Source organism: Lathamus discolor, chromosome 10, assembly GCF_037157495.1.
Source record: "Lathamus discolor isolate bLatDis1 chromosome 10, bLatDis1.hap1, whole genome shotgun sequence".
NCBI lineage: Eukaryota > Metazoa > Chordata > Aves > Psittaciformes > Psittacidae > Lathamus > Lathamus discolor.
The window spans coordinates 664,480-685,580 of record NC_088893.1 but is presented as its reverse complement, the minus strand read 5'-3'; the positions used below and the strand labels follow the sequence as shown (position 1 = coordinate 685,580).

Genomic DNA, 21,101 nt, shown 5'->3' with positions numbered 1-21,101 from the left:
ATATCCTAGGTAGGAAACTCAGGTTTGGATTAGTTGGGCCTTTTGTCTGGATACCCAATAACCACTCAGTCCCAGAAAACTCAATAATCCCACCATTCACTGGACACGTTCTTCCTTTGTTTCTATGGCAATTAATAGGTCATCCACATCTTGTAACAGAGTCCCCGTCTGAGTGGGTGGTTTCCATGATTCTAGTGCCAGTGCTGATTTTGAAAACTCGCTGGACTGTTTTTAAACCTTTGAGGTAATACTGTCCAAGTTAATCGGGTTTTCCTTACTGTGTCAGGATTTTCCCATTCAAAAGCAAATAAATTCTGGTTTTCTTTGGCCAATGGTAAACAAAGAGTCCTTTAAATCCAAGACGGCAAACCATTTCTGATTATTATTCAATTTAGTCAATAAGGTATACGGATTAGCTATTACTGAATTAATATCCTCTACAAATTTGTCGATTGCTCTGAGATCTTGAACCAATCTGCAACTTTATTTCTTTACCGGCAAGACAGGAGTATTATATTCCAATTCACATTCAATTAATAATTTATATTTTAAAATTTATCAATGATTTTTAATTCCCTTTCCCTGCAATTTTAGGGGGATATTGTTTTATTCTAATTGGGCAGCCCCCACCACCCTTTTTATTCCTACTTCAACAGGCAAAGCATTTTTCGCCTTACCTGGAACTTCACACGCCCATACTCCCAGATATACCTGATTAAGGATTTCTTCTATTTCAGGGAGGTCCTCCTGTTTGCTTTTCTGTTGAATTAAAGAGAAACTCAAAACTGCATTTAATTGATCATTTTTAACTCTTAATTCCATTTTGCCTTCTTTAAATGTTGCGTCTCATCCTAAACATTTCGGAGAATTTAGCATGCATAAAATTTATGCTTTCCCATTTGTTTTCCCAATTTGTAGTTTAAGGGTTTCAGAAAGAACGCCTCCTTTTTTTTTTTTTTCCTCTTTTTCTTGGTGACCAGTAGCTCCCAAATCTGTAACAAATTCTTTTCCCTCTGATTTAATGCCGCATAAGTTGCTCCTGTATCCACTAAAATTCCACTTTATTTCCTCTAGTCCCTAGTTTTAATTTAACAGGTGGATCTGCTAGGGTAGATTCCCCAGGTCCCCATCAGTCTAGTTCCAATTCAGCCACCGGAGCCACCCCATGGCACTCCCCCCAGGGCAATCTCTCTTCCAACGTCCAAACTCCCCACAGCACACACAGATCTGGTCTCATAGGAGACGAACCCACTCCCCCACCTCCGCCCGACATCCCTCCACCTCTGCCTCCCCAGCACTCATCCCACGCTCAAACACAGGAACTGCCCGAGCTCCCCTCCTTGCCCTCTTGGTTTTCCTTAGCATCTTTCCCCAGTATCACAATCTGAACAACATCTCTCCAGCTTAGCTTTCAGTTTTTCCCTGCCCTTTTCCAAAGCCAAAATTAAGGGATCTGGCAGAGGTATATTAATTTCACATTCCGTCTGTCACTTGGGGTCGTTTCTTAAAGTGAAAAACATATCTGCATACATTACTTATCCCATTTTCCTTGCCACCTCAAAACAACATTAATTGCAACAATGTATCATAATTCCAAGTTCCATTTTTAGGATATTTTTCCTGATCTTCCAAACTATACAAAGGCCACCATCCGTCACAATATTTTTATCAACCTTTTCTCATTTACCGAGCCCCCAGGAAACCCTCCCAGTTCTTTCAAACGTGCCAAAATGCACCCTAAAGGACTCTTTTTCAAGATCTCTCCCCTCTGCTGATTTCCCATTATCAATCTCACGTTCTCACACACACACACACACACGGGATCCCACAGACACACTCCACACAGTTACAACACTTGAGTCAGAGACTAAAATTGTATCAAACTAACAACAGTTATAACAACCTGCCACCGATACCAAAATCACAAGACCAAAATCATCACTATAATGAGCCACAAAATAGACACTCCACAGTTACAACACTTGAAACAGAGATAACAATTAATAATACATTTATAACAGTCTGTCACCAATACCAAAATCACAAGACCAAAATCATAACTATAACAAGCCACAACGTAAGTCAAATACCAGTAAAATCCAAAACCTTTTCTACAAGACGCCCACCTCGTCTTGCAGGACCTCAACCACAAGATGCCCTCTGCTTCTTGCGATTGTGTCCTGGGTTTACCAGGAGCCGTTTTGCTCCTTCTTAGTAACTGGTTCAAGCTCTGTGTTTTGACTTCCAGCCTGGGCAGACAGCTGATAACACCGATTGGTTTTAACTGTTGTTAAGTAATGTTTATTCTGGCCAAGGACTTTGTGAGTCTCATGCTGTGCTGGGGACGAGGGGAGGCCGGGAGGAAGCAGAGACAGGACACCTGACCCAAACTAGCCAAAGAGGTATTCCGTACCACAGCACGTCATGCCCAGGGAGGTAACTGGGAGTTACCCGGAAGGGCACTCTCTCTCTTCGGGGGGGTCGAACTCGTTCGGCGGTGGTATCGTATTCTCTTGTTATTTTCTCTTATCAATATTATCATTGGTGGTAGCAGTAGTGATTTGTGTTGTACCTTGGTTGCTGGGCTGTTCTTATCTCAACCCGTGGGAGTTACATTCTCCTGATTCTCCTCCCTATCCCACCGGGAGTGGGGAGGGTCGGGGGGGGAGGGGCGAGTGGATGAGCTGTGTGGATCGGTTTAAACCACGACAGATTGTATATGGGTAAAACCAAAATCTTTCTTGCAGGACCCCAACCACGAGATGCCCTCTGCTTCTTGTGCGTATACACCGATAAAATGCAAAACCTTTTGTACAAGACGCCCACTGCGTCCTGCAGTGATACAGGGTTAATAAATGTACATGGGAACAATACAGGGGATTGTATAAGAGAGTTAGAAGAATTCCTTGCTTAAACAAAAGTATTGTCTGTTGTAAACACCTATCATGCTTACTAAACAGAACAAGGCACAAACTACTGATAAGGGGAGGAGACAGAGGCCTGATTCTACTGATAAGCAACTATTGACAAGGAAATGCGAATGTCTGGGTCTATTGATAAGGGGGAGAAGCTGATGATTTATGGATGAGGTACCGACTAAACCCTAAAGCCATGCGCGAAGATTAAAAGGTGAAAAGTTTAAGAAGAGGAAGACTCGTTTACTTCATCTTGAGGATCCCTGCCCACAGGAGGAAGACTCATTTACTTCATCTTGAGACCCCTGCCCATGACCAGAGGGGGCACTGCGCAGGCGCAAAGGACCTTCTAGCTCATTATAATACGAAGCGGGGACACATACTAAATACGTATAGGCGTATCAGTAATCTAATGCATATGTATGCCTTAAGGGAATAAATGTAAAGGAAAAACGACCCTGGGTGTGCATGCTTTGGAGGAACGATCCCCATGCACCTCAGCGCTGAATAAAGCATACCTACTTTACAACTTTAACGAGTTGTGGAGTCAATCCGCGTATCAACCCAAGTACCAACATCTAACTGGCCTCAGCAGACAGACGCCAGACCAGACCAAAGAGGTCCTGGGGAAACCATTTCAGAAGAACACAGGTAACTGAAATCACTTCCAGGGACCAGGGTCAGGACTGGCTGGGAGCAGGGACACAGGAGCCAGCACATACCGAGCTGGCCGCGGTGTAACTGCCAGGCACACTTGAGGGACTCCGGCACCGTGTGGTGGCAGCGAGTGGCAGCAGCGAGGACGGGCCTGGTGTCACCGGGCAGCCACAGCAAGGCCGGGCTGGAGCTGCCACACAGCCGGAGCACCACAGCCTGAGCTGCTGGGAGAGACGGGACAGAACTGGTGACACTGGTGACACACACACAGGGACACACACGCAGGAGTTGCTGCTGCTGCCCAGCCCCACATCCCCATGCCAGGCACTGGCAGCACTCTGGGAAAGCTGGACGCATCCCCACAGTCATCACTGATGGACACAAGAGGTGAGAGAGAGCTCATGCACTGAGGAGGGGAGAAGTGGGTGGGATCAAAGGAAAGGCCGAAGAGGGCTGGGAGGCCCATTTTCAGCCTCTTCTCTCTTGTTGGCCTCCCCCCGTTTCTGGGATAAGGGCAGGAGAGGACCGGGAGGGAGGCTGGAGCTGCACGTGAGCCCTGCCTGCCCCCAGCTCCTGCCCATCACTCACGGACAGCAAGGAACCGTCAGGGGCTCAGGGAGATTTCTAACCAACCTCAGCCCATCCAATGCAGCAGCTGCAGCAGCAGCAGACACAGGGCGTCTCCTGCTTTGTGACTCCCAGCAGAAAACAGTCCTGGGAAACCAATGAGCACCCAGGATTTATCAGGCAAAGCAATTCCAGAAGGGACCACAACAAAGCAATTCCAGAAAGGACCACAACGTGCTGCCAAAGCCTCATCTGCTGCAGGTTTCGGCCTCTCTCTGGCCTCCCCACTTTGAATACCCCATTCCTGGGCAGAACTACAGAGCTATGGGACAGAGAGAAAAGTGACCCTGGGTAGAGGCACAGGGAGTGGAGGAATCCAGGCATTAGGTCAGTTCTAGAAGAGCATCAAAACACTGAGGAGGAGGATGAGGGGGATCTCTGCTGCTTCTGAAGGACACCACCAGCACGGAAGAGAATCCAGCCAGGGTTAAATCTTAGCCTGGAGATCATGGGACCATTTCTCAGAGGGAGATCTGTAACAGCTCCTCAATGCAAGGGCAAAACCTTCCAAGCATTAAGATGTGAAGCCACACAGAGCACCCTGTCCTGGTTATCCATTCCTGGAGGGCAGCTCTCAACCCAGCAGGATTTAACAGCACTTTGGTCTCAAATGCACAGAAATGTGGCACCACTGGGGAGACACAGACTCGGCGAGCTTTGCTTATCGAAGACTTGTGATTTTCCGCCATGCTCTTTCAACACTGCAGCTATGGCTGCCCAACCTGCTTCTCCACTCCAGGGCTGAAGATTGCAGAGCTCTCGAAGTTGGCACTAATGTTAGCATAAGAATAAATACATAACCACCGGAATGGTTATATGAGGTGCTTTATTGCAGCGCTGGGAAACCAGGGGCACTCGCCCAAATCTGGCTTCGACCTCGTCACATCGTGTTCGCAATTTATACACTAAAAATTTGGTCACTAATACACATGCAACACGGATTACATCATTAACTAATACATGTGCAGCACCTTTCTGCTCTTTGCATATACACCAACCATTGTGTGGACGCCAGCATTCTCTTATTCTCACTTGACTACCCTTGGTGTGTCCATAATTTCTGCTTCGACAGACTTTCACAATACTTTCTTAAATCCACCCATATACCCTTCACCATATATGGTTATGTTGGCTCTTGCCACCAAGCCTACCATTGTTAACATTGGCTACTGAATAACTATGGTACGAAACTACAAACAATACTGCAAAATTACAGTATTTCCAAAGCCACACTATTGATTTATAAATTGTTCAAATATAATCATTTCTACTATTTATATAGTTATCGTAAAAAATTCGCCCCTTTTTCTAACACTAACAATAAAATCAGCTATTCCATGCTCTCAGACAACAACTCGCCGGGCAGGAACAAACTAAACCAGAGGCAGCTCTGGGGGAAAAGCCTGGAAACAGTTTCCTAACAGAACACGGTCTGAGGTGGGGACGTGCCCCTTCAGCAAAGGCTCACGAGGTTCCTGGCCTCAAGTCACCAGCAGCTTCAGCACTGCACAAAGATTCCAACTTGGAAGTGCCAGATCTGCAGCCACCAAAATGCAACCCCGGCTCCTGGCAGCTGCAGGAATCAGCCACCACGTCACAGACATGGACCTTTGAGATCATCGAGTCCAACATTAACCCGGCGCTGCCGAGGCCACCGCTAAACCCCGTCCCCAAGCGCCACGTCTACACATCTGTTCAACCCCTGCAGGGATGGTGACTCCACCACTGCCCTGGGCAGCCTGTTCCACGCTTGACAACCCCTTCAGTGAACAAACTGCTCCTCATCTCCAGTCTAAACCTGCCCTGGTGCAAACTGAAGCTGTTTCCTCATGTCCTGTCACTTGTTCCTTTGTGAGAAGAGACCAAACACTGCTGTGAAGCCCACGAAACTCCTTAGAGATGCTGACTGAGCTGCAACACCCTGAAAGACTCCCGGATTCTCGCTACAGACTGAGGAACTGGGGCACCAGAGAGCTGACACAGCCCAAGCCAGAGTTACCAGGCACCTGAAGATACACCACAGCACTTGTTCGTCCCTTTGGTGGTCTCCAGCCAGGCAGAAGATGAGGTTTTGTAGAACAGCCAACGCTCAGTCCTGGAAGAACACTTTCCAGCGCACACACACTGAAAATTCAGTACAGGAAAAGGAACTCTCCACTTCTGATGTGCAAGCTCAAGCAAATGAAGAAAAGCCACAGCTAGGGAAAAGCAGGACTTGGCTAAGTTCCAAAGCCAATACGCATCATAAAGAAAGGACTTAAGTCCTTGAACCAAGCACTACGACTCACAAAGCATCAGCCTGTTCTTTAGGATGCACAGGAGAGGAGGCTCTGCCCAGGTTTTGCTATCAAGAAACCCCAACAGGGAAAGGAAAAGAGCAGCCACCTTGTTTGCCCACGCCTGGTGTCCTCAACACAGGACCCGGAGCTCACCTCCAAATCCCTTTCGCAAGTGGCCTCTGCCCGGGGCAGCTCAGCCCTGCTTCCATCTTTCTGCACATGTTCCTTTCATCTCATCTTCTGCCAGTATCAAAACTCACCAGAGAACACACAGAGGCAATGGTGAGTGACCCAGATACTGAACCTCATCACTGAGACCTCCTGCTCCTCTGCTGTCGTTGCTGGAAACAGACACCACCGACAGCACACAGAGAAGCCTCGAATGAAAGCTTCCCAAGAGATCCTAAACCTGAGAGGAGCTGCAGCAACCCCAGAGGCTTTACATTCTGGCTCTGGTTGACCATGAAGGCAACAGCTCTCCCACCAGGAATCAGGTCTGGGAACAGCCAGCTCTTCCCCTTACCTTTATGCTTTTATCACCTTTATCCTGCCCCAGAGCCCACCAGGCAGTGGATGAAAGCCAGGAGCAGGCTCAGATCCCCCACGAGCAGGAGGAAACACTCCAATGTGTTGTGAGCTGAGGAATTCCCTTGAGAGGGAGGCCAAGAGACAGGCTGCGAGGGGAAGAGTGTAATAAGCACATCAACGTATTGGCTTTCACAAATCATAGCCGTTGCTATGTGGCTATAACCGCTGTGAGTTCCCAAAGGTCGCTAAAGACACAAGATTAGACAAGAAGCTGAAAATGGCCAGAACTCTTGAGCAAAAGGGAGTCACATAGAAAAACAATTTATAAAGGTAAAAGAAAAGGGGGGGGGGGAGCTTGGTATAAGAAAAGCCAGTGCCTGAAAAACATAGGGTTAACGTACTTTTAGCCTAACTTAGGTCGAAAATAAAGAACAATGTTTGTGTTGTAAGTCTGTGGAATTTAGTGGCCCCACTGAACATGAATGAATGATTTCACACCATCCTTCTACTTATCAGTTAGTTTAGAGACAGTGCCTCCCAAACATCTGCTAGCTTGGGATACTCCTTATCTGCCCATCCTGCAATAAATTTTGCAGGAAGGTCACACTCTCCCAAATCTTTTCCAGCTATCAGAAGAATTACAGATATGGCTGCTTTCAGCTAGTTTTGTGATTACTGGGGCATCCAACCGTGCCAAAGGTGAAAAGTACACCGCGAGGAAGACTGCTTAGTCCATCCTCAAGACCCCTGCCCACAGTCACTGGAGAGCAGTGCATAGACGCCAAGAGGTGGAGACTAATAAGTTCCTGCAGCTAGTTATAACATTCCCCGCCTATACGCCTCCTGCTCGGAGCTTCTCCGCTGCCTCCAGCGAAGTCTTCGTGCGCACAACCGAAGGCGAGCAACCTCCGCGTCGTTCCGTGTCCCGCTAGGAGCCGGCTCTCGGGGCACCTCCCCCGGACACCTCCCGCAGCTCGCTCCTGCTCGCGGCCACTGCCCCCGCCCGGCCCGGCCCGGCCCGGCCCTGCCCCGCAGGGGTTGTCTTTGCTGCGGGCGGGAGCGCCCGGGCTCTGCCGGAACTGCCGCGGCCGAAAGCTCCGGTCCCTCCCCGGCAGGGGCTGAAGCCTCGACCCCCGCGTGCGCCCGGGGCATGGCCGTTACCTGCGCTGCGGCGGGGAGAGGTGGAGTGAGGCCGCGGCGGGGCCCGGGCGGCTGCAGCGGTCCCAGGGGCGCTCCGCGGCTCCTCCCGGACTCGGTCCCGGCGCCACTGGAGCGGACACGGGGCTCAGGAGCGTCTGCGCAGCGTCCGCGGGACGCCGGAGCCTGCGGAGCGGGTCCCGCCGGTCTCGAGCGGCGCAAAGCGCGGGACGAGCTACTACGACGCCGGGCCCCGAGCTCCGGCCCCCGCGGCGGCTGCGAGCCCGGCTATAGCACCTCTGGTACCATAAAGACGCAGGCCTGTGGCCAGAGCACCGCACATGTACCATGGAAAGGCAGCTAGAGCGCCCCTTCTACCACAGAGAGGAACGCCTGCGGCCAGAGCGTCGCACGTGTACCACAGAGAGCCGACCGCGGTGTCTCCGCTCGGGGCCGCTCTGGCACGCGTCGCCACTGCCCAGGGGGTGTTTCCATCTCGAGGCGCGCGGCTCCGTGCTCACCTGCGGGCGGCGCACGTGCACTGCGCCGAGCACGGGCCGGGCCGGGCCACGGTTCCGCGCTGCCGGCGCCCAGCTCGGGCGGAGCCGCAAGCCCCGCCCCGCCCCGCCCCGCCCCGCCCCGCCTCTTTGCTGTTCCTCCGCCTCGGCTGCGGTCTGCGCGCGGGGATGCCCGGAGCGGCCGTTGGGCCGTAACCGCTGGGTTCCTCCGGAGGCACCGGACCCGTTCGTGCCGCGGGGCTGAGGCGCGGCGCTCCCTGCCCCGGCCGGAACCCGCGGCGGTTCCCCTTCTGCTCCAGCAGCCTCGGGGCCCGTTGTCTTCGGGAGCGGGAGCGGTGGTGCTGGCCCGAGCTCGGCGCTGCCACCCCTTGGGGTGTGGAGCACGGTCTTAGAACGCCGGAGTGGTTCGGGTAGAAGGGACCTTAAATCTCCTCCAGCTCCAACCCCTGTCACGGGCAGGGACACCTTCCACTAGAGCAGGTCGTTCCAAGCCCCTCTGTCCAACCTGGCCTTGAGCACTCTCAAGTGCTGGGGGCATCTGCAGACTGGACAGCTTCGTGCTGTCACCCCCGCAAGCTGGGCATCGAGTACCAAAGCCTTTAGTGGGGTGGTGCCCGGGGCTGCGCAGAGCTGGCTCTGCCCCTTCCTGGGGTGCTGTGGCTGGTTGCTCCTTCCTTTTGGGGCACTCCAAGGAGCAGCCAGCAGAGGAGTCACCAGCCAAAAAGTGGCAGTGGGGGTGGTGCTGCTTAGCTACAGCCACGTCCCGGCAGCACGTGATCACATTGGCAACTTAATACGGAGCCTTTCATCCCTGCACACACACTCCAGTGAAAGTGACGTTGAAATGGGAACCCAAAGTGCCCATGGGGGGAGCTGACCCCTCCCCATCTGCCACCTCCATTCCCAGGGAATGCGTGATGCTCAGTGCACATGAGAGGGCTCGGTGGGGGCGGGAAGGTGGTACCCAGGCAAGGGAGGATGCTCGGGTCAGGTACATTTGTTGCTGGGGGCACGGACCGGCTGGTCTGTGGGGAGCTGAGGAGGAGAACACATGTGGTGGAGCTCAGGCTGGGACCTCTGGGAAGCCCAAGGAAGACCTGGAACAGCAGTTGGTGACTGCTCCCAGGAAAGATCAGGCTGGTGGAGAAGTATCTCAGGGAGCATGCAGTATGGAAGCCAGGGAGGGAGATGGTTCTGAGCGTCTGGGGACAGAAGAGAGTGGTGGGAGCATCCCATCCCCATCGAGCTGGGGATTGGAGGTGCTGTACAGACGAAGGCTGGATGAGAAGCTTGTGTCCTGTGGACTTAGGATCAGGCCTGGCAAGAGGGACAGGTGCTGCACAGGCTTTCTGGGAGTGCTCAGGCTCCAGAGGGTGCAAACCCTTTGTTACTTGGTTCCATGGTGGGTGCTGCAGTGGGGTTTGGGTGGGGAAATACACATCCCTACCCATGGCACCCCACACAGACCTCAGGCTTTGGCTCACCAAAGGCAGCCTGCTCCTAATGGGAACGAGAAGCTTTCAGCTCTGTGCCCTCGCCTCCCAAAGGAAGGACTCCAGGCAGCTGGACGGCTGTGATGGATCCAGTGCCAGAGCTGTCTGCCTGTTCAAGGCCAGGTTGGATGGGACCCGCAGCAACCTGCTCTAGTGGAAGGTGTCCCTGCCTGTGGCGGGGGGTTGGAACTGGATGAGCTTTAAGATCCCATCAACCCAAACCAGCCTGTAGTTCTGAGAAACACGTTAATGTGAGGCCCCCAGTGCCCCATCCAGCTTTCCCTCCCTGCTTTGGCTCCCCAGGAGCTCAGGACTGAGGTCTCTGCCTCGTGTTTGGAGCCACACTTGCTGCTCGAGTCACACCTTTGCTCTGGTTCCTCTGCTGGGACATTGATGTGGGTTTGGGGAGGGCATCTTGCAGGGATAAATGTGTTTTGTCAAAGAAGAGCTGCCGTAGGAGCACGGGGAGCCTGTGGGTGCACCTCAGCTTTGCCCGGTGTCTGGTGCTCACTGTACTCAATGGGACACGGAGAATGAAGTGAAACCTGGTTTGATGTGCCCCGTCCATCGTGTTCCCATGCCGGGGCAGCAGCTCAGCCCCTATGCTGGATGCTCTCCCCCTCCTGGCTCGCGTGGGGGCCAGAGCCATCTGCACCAATGAGTCAGCAGGACCCACTTAACACTTCTCCAGCAGGATCTCCTCCTCCTGACAGAATGGGCAGCTTCTGGCAAGCTCCATCAGCGTGTTACAATCTCAGCTCATTAAAGGGATGCATCCTGAGCTCTTTACTGATGTTTTATGCTGCCTGGCTCCATCTTCAGAGAAACAACTCACATTGCAGTCAATGACTACACCTCCGTGGTGCTGCAGGCTGAGTGAGGAGGTCAGGATTCGGCTCAGGGCTGGGCTCAGCTCCCGTTGCTGAAAGGCTGCACGGCTGCAAACTGTGGTGTTCTACACCAAAGCAGCCAAGAGACCCCAGGGCTGGGATCCCCTTTCCAGGCAAGGTTCAAAAAGAAAACACAAGGAAGGGGTGGCTTTCTTTTTTTCCTCCGTGCTTGCTTATCCCTCTTTCCTGGGCAAAGGAATTGCCTGGCACAGAAGGGAAATGATGTTTTCTTTCCCCTAGTGCTATTGCCTGTTCAGCTGGTACCCGCTGGGGTGGATGTATCTGGCCTCCTCTGTACCTGGGATATGCTGGGATTCACACATCCCTCTACCTTGGGAGAATCACAGTCTTTATAAGCTCCCCAGTGCTTGCTGTTGCTTCTAAGAAGCTGGTGGCACTGTCTGGCTTCAGGTGGCTTTTACATAATACAGATTGTTAGGCCAGACGAGCATCATGGTCCCCTCTGGCCCTCAAATCTGTGAACCTAAAAATTAGAGGGCACCAGCACCTCACTGCTTCTGGCTGATTGAATCCAGGGAATCACATGCTCTCTTTATCCTCTCCTTTTCTCTCTCCCCTCCCTGCATCATCTTTAACTGAAGGTGAATTTTCCTTCCCCTAGTGCCCGGGGCTGGCAAATAAACATCGGAAGGAGCAGACATCTCCAGCCTCGCGCTGGGATATTCTCCTCCCCATTCGCAGCGGTTCACTGGTGGGATCAGGGCTGCTCGGGCTTGGAGATGGCTGGAAAACAGTGCTGAGCTCTCCTGGTTGCTTAAAAAAGCAACTGAAGTTCTCCAGGCTCCAGAGTGAGCTCTTTTGGGTTTGTGAATGTGTGTGTGTATCTAGAGAAACACACGCTGAGGAGGGGAAGGAAGGTGATGACTCCCCAGATGGTTTCTGCAGTGTTGGGGATGTGCAGGAGGAGAGGAAGGAGCAGGGCAGGGAGGAATTGGTGGGGATTGCCAGGGATGAGGTTTCCCCAAGGCAGAGATCTGCAACAGGCAGATGGGAGATGTGCAACGAGACCTGGGAACACCAGGATGCTCTGCCCTCTCAGTGACTGTATCTCAGTGCTATCAGCAGCCCCAGGCAGACGTGCTGACAGCCCCTGAAGTAAGGGCAGAGAGTGGGACTCCTGGGAGCTGCTATGGATGGGATGCCAGGGGTGCTTGAGGGGTTAAGAAGTGGTGGGTTCAGACGTGGAAGAGGAGTGGAACCAGTTCAAAAGGCCAGTCCAGAGGAGCTGGCTCAGGTCGAGGTGGCTGGGAAGGGTCAGAGGGCAGCCTCTGTAGGAGAAGCATCTTGGCAGAGGCGAGCAGCTCCAGAGAGGATACTTCACCCCAGAGCGTGAGGACATGGCAGAGCCCAGACTCAATAGGGCTTCGACTCCTATCCAAACTTCAGGTTCGCTACAAGCCAGTTTTATGTATCTTAAAGCAGAAACTTGTCAAGTTGCAAATTTTGTTACTCTGGCTATCTTTTATTCCTTTTCTTTCTAAAGATACTCTTTGAACAAGAACGTCTTAAATATTAAGCTATGAATCTTATCTACTACAATTCTGCCTAGCAGCTGTAACTCCTCCAATTCTGCTTCACCATTCTAGCAACTTTGACTCCTACGGTTCTGCTTCACCAAGCACAGCGAATGCTTAAGCAAGCAGGCACAATGTTAACCCTTTATTTCCCGGTATCACTCACACTTAGACTCCACCTGAGCTCTGCGGCTTCATGAGAAGTCAAGGTGGGCCTTGTGTTACTTAGCAACTTCCAGAAAAGAGAGAGAGAGAGAAAGGGGGTGTTGGGGAGGCAGAGAAATTGAGAGTTCAGTGGTCTGCCAATGCGAGTGTTTGGTGTGGAGAGAGCGCCCCAGAGGCTCACACATGTCCCTGTTTATTGGCCCCGGTTCCTGCACTTGTGGAAGCTTTTCTCGCCTGGTTCCTGGGCCGACTGACACAGCAGTCAGTCAAGAGAAGCTGCTCCAGGCCCCTCCCCATGACTTCCCTACCTGACTTCTGGGACCTCCTGTTGAGGCATTCTGTCTCTGCCTTCATGGGCACGGGCCCCGAGTGGGGAAATAGCTGGGCACATGAGGTCAAGGAGGGAAGCGAAGGCCATGCGAGGGGTTAAGCTACACTGCAGCTTCCCAGACACAGTCTTTAGAGCTGGTTTCCAGCAAGATAAAGCTGTTCTTCGCTTGCTCCAGTTGCACTGTGGAGCTTCTCATGCCAGCGGCACACAGGGTGGCAAGGAGTACGAGGTGGTTTCCCATCCCAAACACAAACCAGGAGCCGTGTGTGCCTTCCTGCACAAGTACATCTGCAGCCTCAGGGCCACCTCCCTGTCCTTCTTCTGCTGCAGTCGCGGGGACACAAGGCCACGGCTCGGGGCAGCTGCGAGACCCCCTGTGCTCGGTTGGTTGGAAGCTCTAGGATGGGGAAGTGAGGGGGTTGAGCGGGGTCACCCATCTGCTGCCCACTTACAGGTCTGCTTCTGGAAACACTGCCAGCTTCTCACCGCATCGCTCCAGTGCTTCTGTGTGCAGGAGGAGCAGGACAATCACAGTGTCTCGTCCCTTATCTCTGGCCTTAGCAGCTCCAAGCCTCGCTCTTTATTCCTCCCATCCCTTCTACACCCCTCTCATTGCAGGCGCCGGGCTGCAGCATGCACCCGGCTCCAAAAGCCAGCTGACGGGGGAGCCACTGCATCACACACTGTTTCATCCCACCAGGAGGCGCTCTTCCTCCACGGGCAGCACGCACTGCCAAGAGCCAGCAGGCGTGCGAGGTCAGCAGCTGGGAAGTGCTGCAAGGAAAGAGGTCGCTCTGCAGGCTTCTGTGCTACTGAAACAAGGGAAAAGCTGGAGAAGGCAGAGGCAAGCACTGATTGCCTTATGATTTATTGGCCTGAGAAAGTGTCCGCAGCAAACGCAGGCTGTAGCACGATGTCCTCGGCGCAGCTCCCTCGGGTCTGGAGCTGGCAGTGGGGCACTACTCCTCCACTTTCGGGCTGATGCAGGAGAAGCGGAAAGCCCTGCGCAGAGCCTTCAGCGCCCTTCTGAAGCGGGATGGTCTTCGCTGTTGGGCTGCTCCGGCGTCTGGGAGGGTGGCGATGCCTGTGGGGAAAGGAGAGCTGTAGGCACGGGGCTGGGCGGGCGCCGCACAAGCTCCTGCTGGCACCCGCCACCGAGGTTCTCCCTCGGGGGCTTTCCACAAACGGCTTTCAGCCCTCGCCCAGGGAGGGGAAGCCAGGGCACGGCCAAAATCGTGCACACGCTGGTGCCGCCCTTGTCTCGGTGCCGCTTGACTCAGAGGCATACCTGGCTCAGCCTTGGTGTCCTGAACGGCTGCAGGAGACGCTGCCGGTTCATCCTTGCGTAATGGTGGGGAGGCAACAGCTGTGCTGGCCTCTCCCTGATGCTTTCCAGGTGCTCTCCTCACTTTGTGCCTGAAGGAGACCTGCACAACTCTCTCAATAAGTGTGCGTCGCCTCTGAGCAGGTCGTACAGGAGTCTCAGTGTCCTCATCTGCTGCAGGCCTCCTTGCTTCGTTCCACACGCCCACACGGCTTTCATCAATGTCCTGCTGCTCCTGGGGCTGCCTGTCTCTTTCCTGGAGCACAGCCAAAGCCTTGTGCAGGGCATCACTCACGAGGCACCTGGCTGTTTCTTGAAGAGCCAGCTCAGCCGCTGTGGGGCTGAGCAGGGCAAAGGCATTCCTCTGTGCCTCTGTTTCTGCCTCCATTTCTGCCTCCTGCTCAACAAAGCTGGGGGAAGCTGATACCGGTGCTTCCTCCTCCTCTTGCTCCATGGCAGCGAGAGGTGCAGGGTGCTGCTCTTCCTCAACAGCCGGAGAGACGTCTACTGTCATGGCCTCTTCCTGCTCTTCCATAGACATGGGAGACACCATGTCTTCTCCAGCCTTGCTTGCTGCTGGGTTGACAGGGGCTGCGCAGGGCTCTGCCTGATGCTCTGCATCCAAAGGAGACTCCACACCTGGAACAGCTGTAGCTGCCATTGCTGCCATGGACACATCCTCATGGTTTTGGGCATTGGATGTGGCCTGGAACGCAGCCAAAGCCTTGTGCAGGACATCACTGACGACGGACCTGGCTGTTTCCTGAAGAACCAGCTCCGCCGCAGTGGGGCTGAGCAGGGCAAAGGCATTCCTCTGTGCCTCTGCTTCTGCTTCCTGCTCGACAAAGCCAGGGGAAGCTGGTAGCGGTGCTTCCACTTCCTCTTGTTCCATGGCAGCAAGAGGTGTACGGCGCTGCTCTTCCTCAGCAGCCAGGGAGATGTCTACTGTCAAGGGCTTTTCCTGCACTTCTATAGACGTGGTAGACACCATGTCTTCTCCAGCCTCGCCTGCTGCTGGGATGAGAGGGGCGGTGCTGGGCTCTGCCCGAAGTTCTGCATCCAAGGGAGGCTCCATGCCCTGAACAGTTGCAGGTGTCATTGCCGCTATGGACACATCCACATGGCTTTGGGCAACGGATGTGGCCTGAAAAGCAGCCAAACCCTTCTGCAAGACATCACTGACGACGCACCTGGCTGTTTCCTGAAGAACCAGCTCCGCCGCAGTGGGGCTGAGCAGGGCAAAGGCATTCCTCTGTGCCTCTGCTTCTGCCTCCATTTCTGCCTCCTGCTTGACAAAGCCGGGGGAAGCTGGTACCGGTGCTTCCTCCTCCTCTTGTTCCATGGCAGCAAGAGGTGCGTGGCGCTGCTCTTCCTCAGCAGCCAGGGCGACCTCTATTGTCACGGCCTCTTCCTGCTCTTCCATAGACATGGGAGGCACCATGTCTTCTCCAGCCTTGTCTGTGGCTGGGATGAGAGGGGCTGTGCTGGGTTCTGCCTGATGCTCTGCATCCAAAGGAGACTCCACACCCGGAACAGCTGTAGCTGTCATTGCTGCCATGGACACATCCACATGGCTTTGGGCAATGGATGTGGCCTGGAACGCAGCCAAAGCCTTGTGCAGGACATCACTGACGACGGACCTGGCTGTTTCCTGAAGAACCAGCTCCGCTGCAGTGGGGCTGAGCAGGGCAAAGGCATTCCTCCGTGCCTCTGCTTCTGCCTCCATTTCTGCCTCCTGCTCGACAAACGTAGGGGAAGCTGGTACCGGTGCTTCCTCCTCCTCTTGTTCCATGGCAGCAAGAGGTGGGTGGCGCTGCTCTTCCTCAGCAGCCAGGGCGACCTCTATTGTCACGGCCTCTTCCTGCTCTTCCATAGACATGGGAGGCACCATGTCTTCTCCAGCCTTGTCTGCGGCTGGGATGAGAGGGGCTGTGCTGGGTTCTGCCTGATGCTCTGCATCCAAAGGAGACTCCACACCCGGAACAGCTGTAGCTGTCATTGCTGCCATGGACACATCCACATGGCTTTGGGCAATGGATGTGGCCTGGAACGCAGCCAAAGCCTTGTGCAGGACATCACTGACGACGGACCTGGCTGTTTCCTGAAGAACCAGCTCCGCCGCAGTGGGGCTGAGCAGGGCAAAGGCATTCCTCTGTGCCTCTGCTTCTGCCTCCATTTCTGCCTCCTGCTCGACAAACGTAGGGGAAGCTGGTACCGGTGCTTCCTCCTCCACTTCTGACACGGCAGCGACAGGTGCGCGGTGCTGCTCTTCCTCAGCAGCTCCAGCCAGGGTAGCAGGTGCTGGTTCGCTGTGCATGGGAATGGCTGGGGCAGGAGACACGCTCTGCAGGTCTCCGGTTGCCTCTCCTTCTTCACCCATGCCTACGCTGCTTTGGCTGCTGGATCTAGGCTGGATATCCACTCGCGGGTCTTGGTAGAGTTCTGGGACGAGGGGGTTGACCCAGATGTTTCGTAATTTTAGGACTTTTACTTGGGACAGTATGTTCTCGATGTCCTCAACACACTGTCTCTCCTCCTCTGTGGCAGGAAGGCAGCTCCTCTTTGGCTGCTCTGAAGTCTTGATGTGGGGCAGCGTGGGCAGATGCTGGGGAAACACCTTCTGGTGCCGCCACAGCACGCTGCTGTTGAGGCTGCCCTTGCTGCCCGCTGCCCACATTGCTGGCAGGGGCTGTGCCGCTTGCCCAGTGCTCCTCAGTGTGGGCTGAGTGGCTGGGGCCTTGCTGCTGTTGGCTGCCAGGAACATGTCTCTTCTCATTTGTGTCCCTGCGGCTGTTGACTGCTGGCAGGGTCCCTGGCTCCCAGTGGTGTGCTTGCGCAGCACTGTGCTCGTGCTCCCAGAGTTCTTTGTTGTGGGAGCAGAGCCTGTGGACCTGCGTAGAGCAGGCTGACAGGTCTCCAGCCATGTATCTCTGCTGCCGTAACTGGGGACGCGGCGCAGCTGGGCAGAAGCTGTTAGAAGCTGCTGTGGGTTGCTGCTTGAAGTGGCAATGGCCGAGTCGCTCACGCTGCCGGAAGCTTCAGAGGCTGCTGGTGTTACAGGTGGCAGCCTGCAGCAGCTGCTGACTGCTCTCGCTGAGCGAGGCGGTGGCCGGGGTGCCATTGTCACCAGCGGTGGCAGACGGAGGGTCTGCTCCTGTTTCGACCCGCTGGTGCTGGGCAGCACCACTCGGCGCTCCAGGCTGCCCATCTGCAAAAGAAGCCGAGGAGAGAGGCTGTGTGACGGTGTCCGTTGTGCCCACGTCCCAGCTGGCCGAGCTCAGGCTGTTGGGCTCCCCTGCCAACCGCAGGGCTGGGCTCAGTCCCGCAGGCGGCTGCCTCCTGCTCCCAGAGCCGGCTGGGGAGAGGGCTGGCCACCCGCAGTCCATGGGCACTTCCCACAGCAACCCCGCATGCCCGGGCATCCTGCGGGGGGCACGGCACGGGGGCTCAGCTTGCTCCCTCCTGCACCTCCCGCCTGCCCGTCAGCATTTCCTGGGGTCGGGAAGACATTTGGCCCCGTCTCCCTGGGGCTGCCTACCTGCGCTTGGCGGATGTCGACAGCCTGAATCCTCTCTGGGTAGCGCAGCCGTTGGAGCGTGATCCCATGGTGGGACGACGTGTGTCTCGGGCTGCCCTGAGGCACTTCTCTGGGCTGCCTGTGGGCCACCTGCATGCAGGAGGAGGAAGAAAAGGTGTGTGATGGAGGCGGCTGCCTTGGCACAGTGGCCCATGCAGTGTGGGCAAGCCTGGCCTTGTCACTGGGGCAGCTCCGAGCAGCCCCTTCCCGCCACCGGCCTCTCCCTCCTGCCCCGGCCCTCACCTCTCGCCTTCTCTGCTCGCTTGGCCTGCCCTCAGCAGGCTGGCAATGGGCTTTCGCCTCTTTACCCGCGGGCATCTTCCACGTCCTGGGACGCTGAACTGCCGGGGGCTTCCAGGGGAATTGCTGCCTCCTGAGGGAGGCTGCTCCTCTGGACTGAGGTACTCCAGGGCTCTCGCTCCTTATGTACCCCACGGTCAATGCGGTGTCACCCCCTGTCACAATGGCCTCTGGGCACAAGGACTCCCCTCTACATCACAAAGCCCTGGCAGTTGCCGTGGAGATGCCCCCTCCCATCACTGTTCCCACCAGCTCCCAAGCAGTGATGGGCATCTCCATAGTGACCACCAAGGCTTTGTGATGTTGGCGCCACTGTGCCCTTGGCTACTGAGCACACTAGGGCTGCTCTTGGCAGTCACAGAGTCAACCAGGTTGGAAAAGACCTTTAAGATCATCAAATCCGACTGCTCCCCAGTACTGCCAATGTCACCACTAACCCATGTCACTGAGGGCTTCGTCTACACGGCGTAAAAACACTTCCAGGGACGGTGACTTCACTGCTGCCCTGGACAACCTCTTCCAGTGCCTGACTACACCTGAAGTTAGGAAATGATTCCAAATATCTGGTCTATAGCTCCCCTGGCCCAGCTTGAGGCCGTTTCCTCTTGTTCTCTCCCTTGTTCTTAAGGACAGAGGCTGGAGCCTCATGGCTCTTCTACTCTCTCTCTTACTTTTGTCAGGTAGCTGCAGAGAGCAAGAAGGTTCCCCCTAAACCTTCTCTTCTCCAGACTAAATGCCCCCAGGTCCTTCAGCCGTTCCTCATCACATTTGTGCTCCAGGCCCTTCACCAGCCCCATTGCCCTTCTCTGGCCCCACTGCGGCACCTCAATGACTCTCCTGTAGTGGGAGCCCAGGTCTGAAGACAAGATTCGAGGCGTGGCCACACCAGTGCCCAGTACAGGGGGACAATCGCTGCCCTGGTTCTGCTGGACACCCTAGTGCTGATACAGGCCAGGATGCTCTCAAGTGCAGGACCCAGCACTTTGCCTTCTTGAGCCTCATACCACTGGCCACAGCCCATTGATCCAGCCTGTCCAGATCCCTCTGCAGAGCTTCCTGCCCTACAGCAGATCAACACTCCCACCCAACTTGGTGTCATCCACAAACTTACTGAGGGTGCACTTGAGCCCCTCGTCAATGATCTGGTTCTGTGATCCTGTGATTCTTATGAACATATTAAGCAACACTGGCCCCAGTACCCGGGGGATACTGGCAGTGACCAGTCGGTGACTAGATGTGATACTGTTCACAGTTGCTCTTGGGGCTCGGCCACAAAGGCAGTATCCAACCCAGGGAAGAATACACCTCTCCTGGCCATGAGCGGGCAGCTTCTTCTGTAGGTGAAGCTCCCTGGCAGAGGAGAGCTGCTCCAGAGAGGACATTTCAGTCCCAAAGTGTGTGGACATGGCAGAGCCCAGGAGCCTCATTGCTGAATGGCCAGAACACAGTTTTGAGTTGGAGTTGGAGGAAGGAGTTTGAGTTAGGAGTTGGAGGATAGGGTTTGGAGTTGGAGTTAGGAGTTGAAGCAAGGTGTTGGAGTTAGGGTTAGGGTTAGGTTTAGGGTTAGGTTTAGTGGTTGCGGTTAGCGTTAAGGCTTAGTGTTATGGTTCAGGCCTCTGGTTAGGCTTAGGTTTAATGTTGGGTTAGGGTTAGGGTTTGGGTTTAGCGTTAAGTTTCGAGTTTAGTTTTAGGGTTGGGTTAGAGTTTGTTTTAGGGTTAGGGTTGGGTGTTCAGGTTAGGGTTAGGTTTACTCTTAGGGTTAAGGCTTAGGTTTAGGGTTATGGTTAGTGTTAGAGTTAGGGTTTAGGTTTAGGGTTCAGCGTTAGGGGTTAGGGTTAGTGCTAGGGTTGGGTTTAGGTTTAGGGTTAGGGTTCACGTTAGGTTTAGGTTTAGGTTTTAGGCTTCGGGTTAGGATTATGGTTAGGGTTAGAGTTAGTGTTAGTTTTTGTAGTTGGAGGAAGGAACTGGTGTTGGTAAAAGGAGTTGGTTTTATAATCTGGGGGTTTGCGTTTGGAGTTTGATTTATTGGTTGGAGGTAGGATTTGGTGTTAGGAGGTGAAGGTTAGGGTCAGGGTTGAACGCCTTTACGTAAGGGTAGAAATTGTTGTAACAAAGTTCACGTACAGTACTGCACTCACATTTTTATAGTTACAGTGTAAGAAAGGCCCTTCCTGTTTGTTCCAGTTAGGGTTAGAATTAAGGCTTAGGGTTAGGGTTAGGTTTAAGGGTTAGGGTTAGGGATAGGGTTAGGATTATGGTTAGGGTTATGGTTTCATTAGGGTCAGTGTAGCATTAGGTTTAGGGTTAGTGTTAGGTTTATGGCTATGGTTAGGGTTAGAGTTTGGTTTAGGGTTAGGTTTAGGGGTTGGGGTTAGGTTTAAGCGGTTGGGGTATGGTAGGTTTAGGTTTAGGTTTGAGTTTAAGGTTAGGTTTAGCGGTTGGGGTTAGGGTTAAGCGGTATGGGTATAGAGGGGTTATGGGTAGAGTTAGGGTTAACTTTTGTGTGAGGTTTATAGGTAAGTTTAGGGTTATGGTTACGTTTAGGGTTAGGTTTAGTGTAGGGTTAGCCTTAAGGCTTAGTCTTTGTCTTAGTGTTTAGGGTTAGGGTTAGCGTTGTGTTAGGCTTATGGTTAGGGTTTGGATTTGGAGGAAGGAATTGGAGTTTTAGGAAGGATGTGGGGTTGGATGAAGGAGTTCGAGTTAGGAGCTGAAAGTTTGGGTTTGGAGCTGAAATTAGGATCTGCTTGGGGCCAGCGGCTTCTTGTGGTTGGGGAGAGGTGAGAGGAGCAGGTGACCAGCAGCAGATGTGAAGCTGAGTCCAGCCT

The 21,101-nt window shown here is 54.0% G+C and overlaps 1 long non-coding RNA gene across 1 annotated transcript; it reads left to right on the top strand.

The window, feature by feature from the left end:
- The first annotated feature begins 2,441 nt into the window (after positions 1–2,441).
- Positions 2,442–3,444, top strand: LOC136019984 (uncharacterized). Its single transcript, XR_010615143.1, has 2 exons — positions 2,442–2,500; positions 2,748–3,444. It is a non-coding gene; the product is annotated as an uncharacterized LOC136019984 (long non-coding RNA).
- The last annotated feature ends 17,657 nt before the right edge of the window (positions 3,445–21,101 follow it).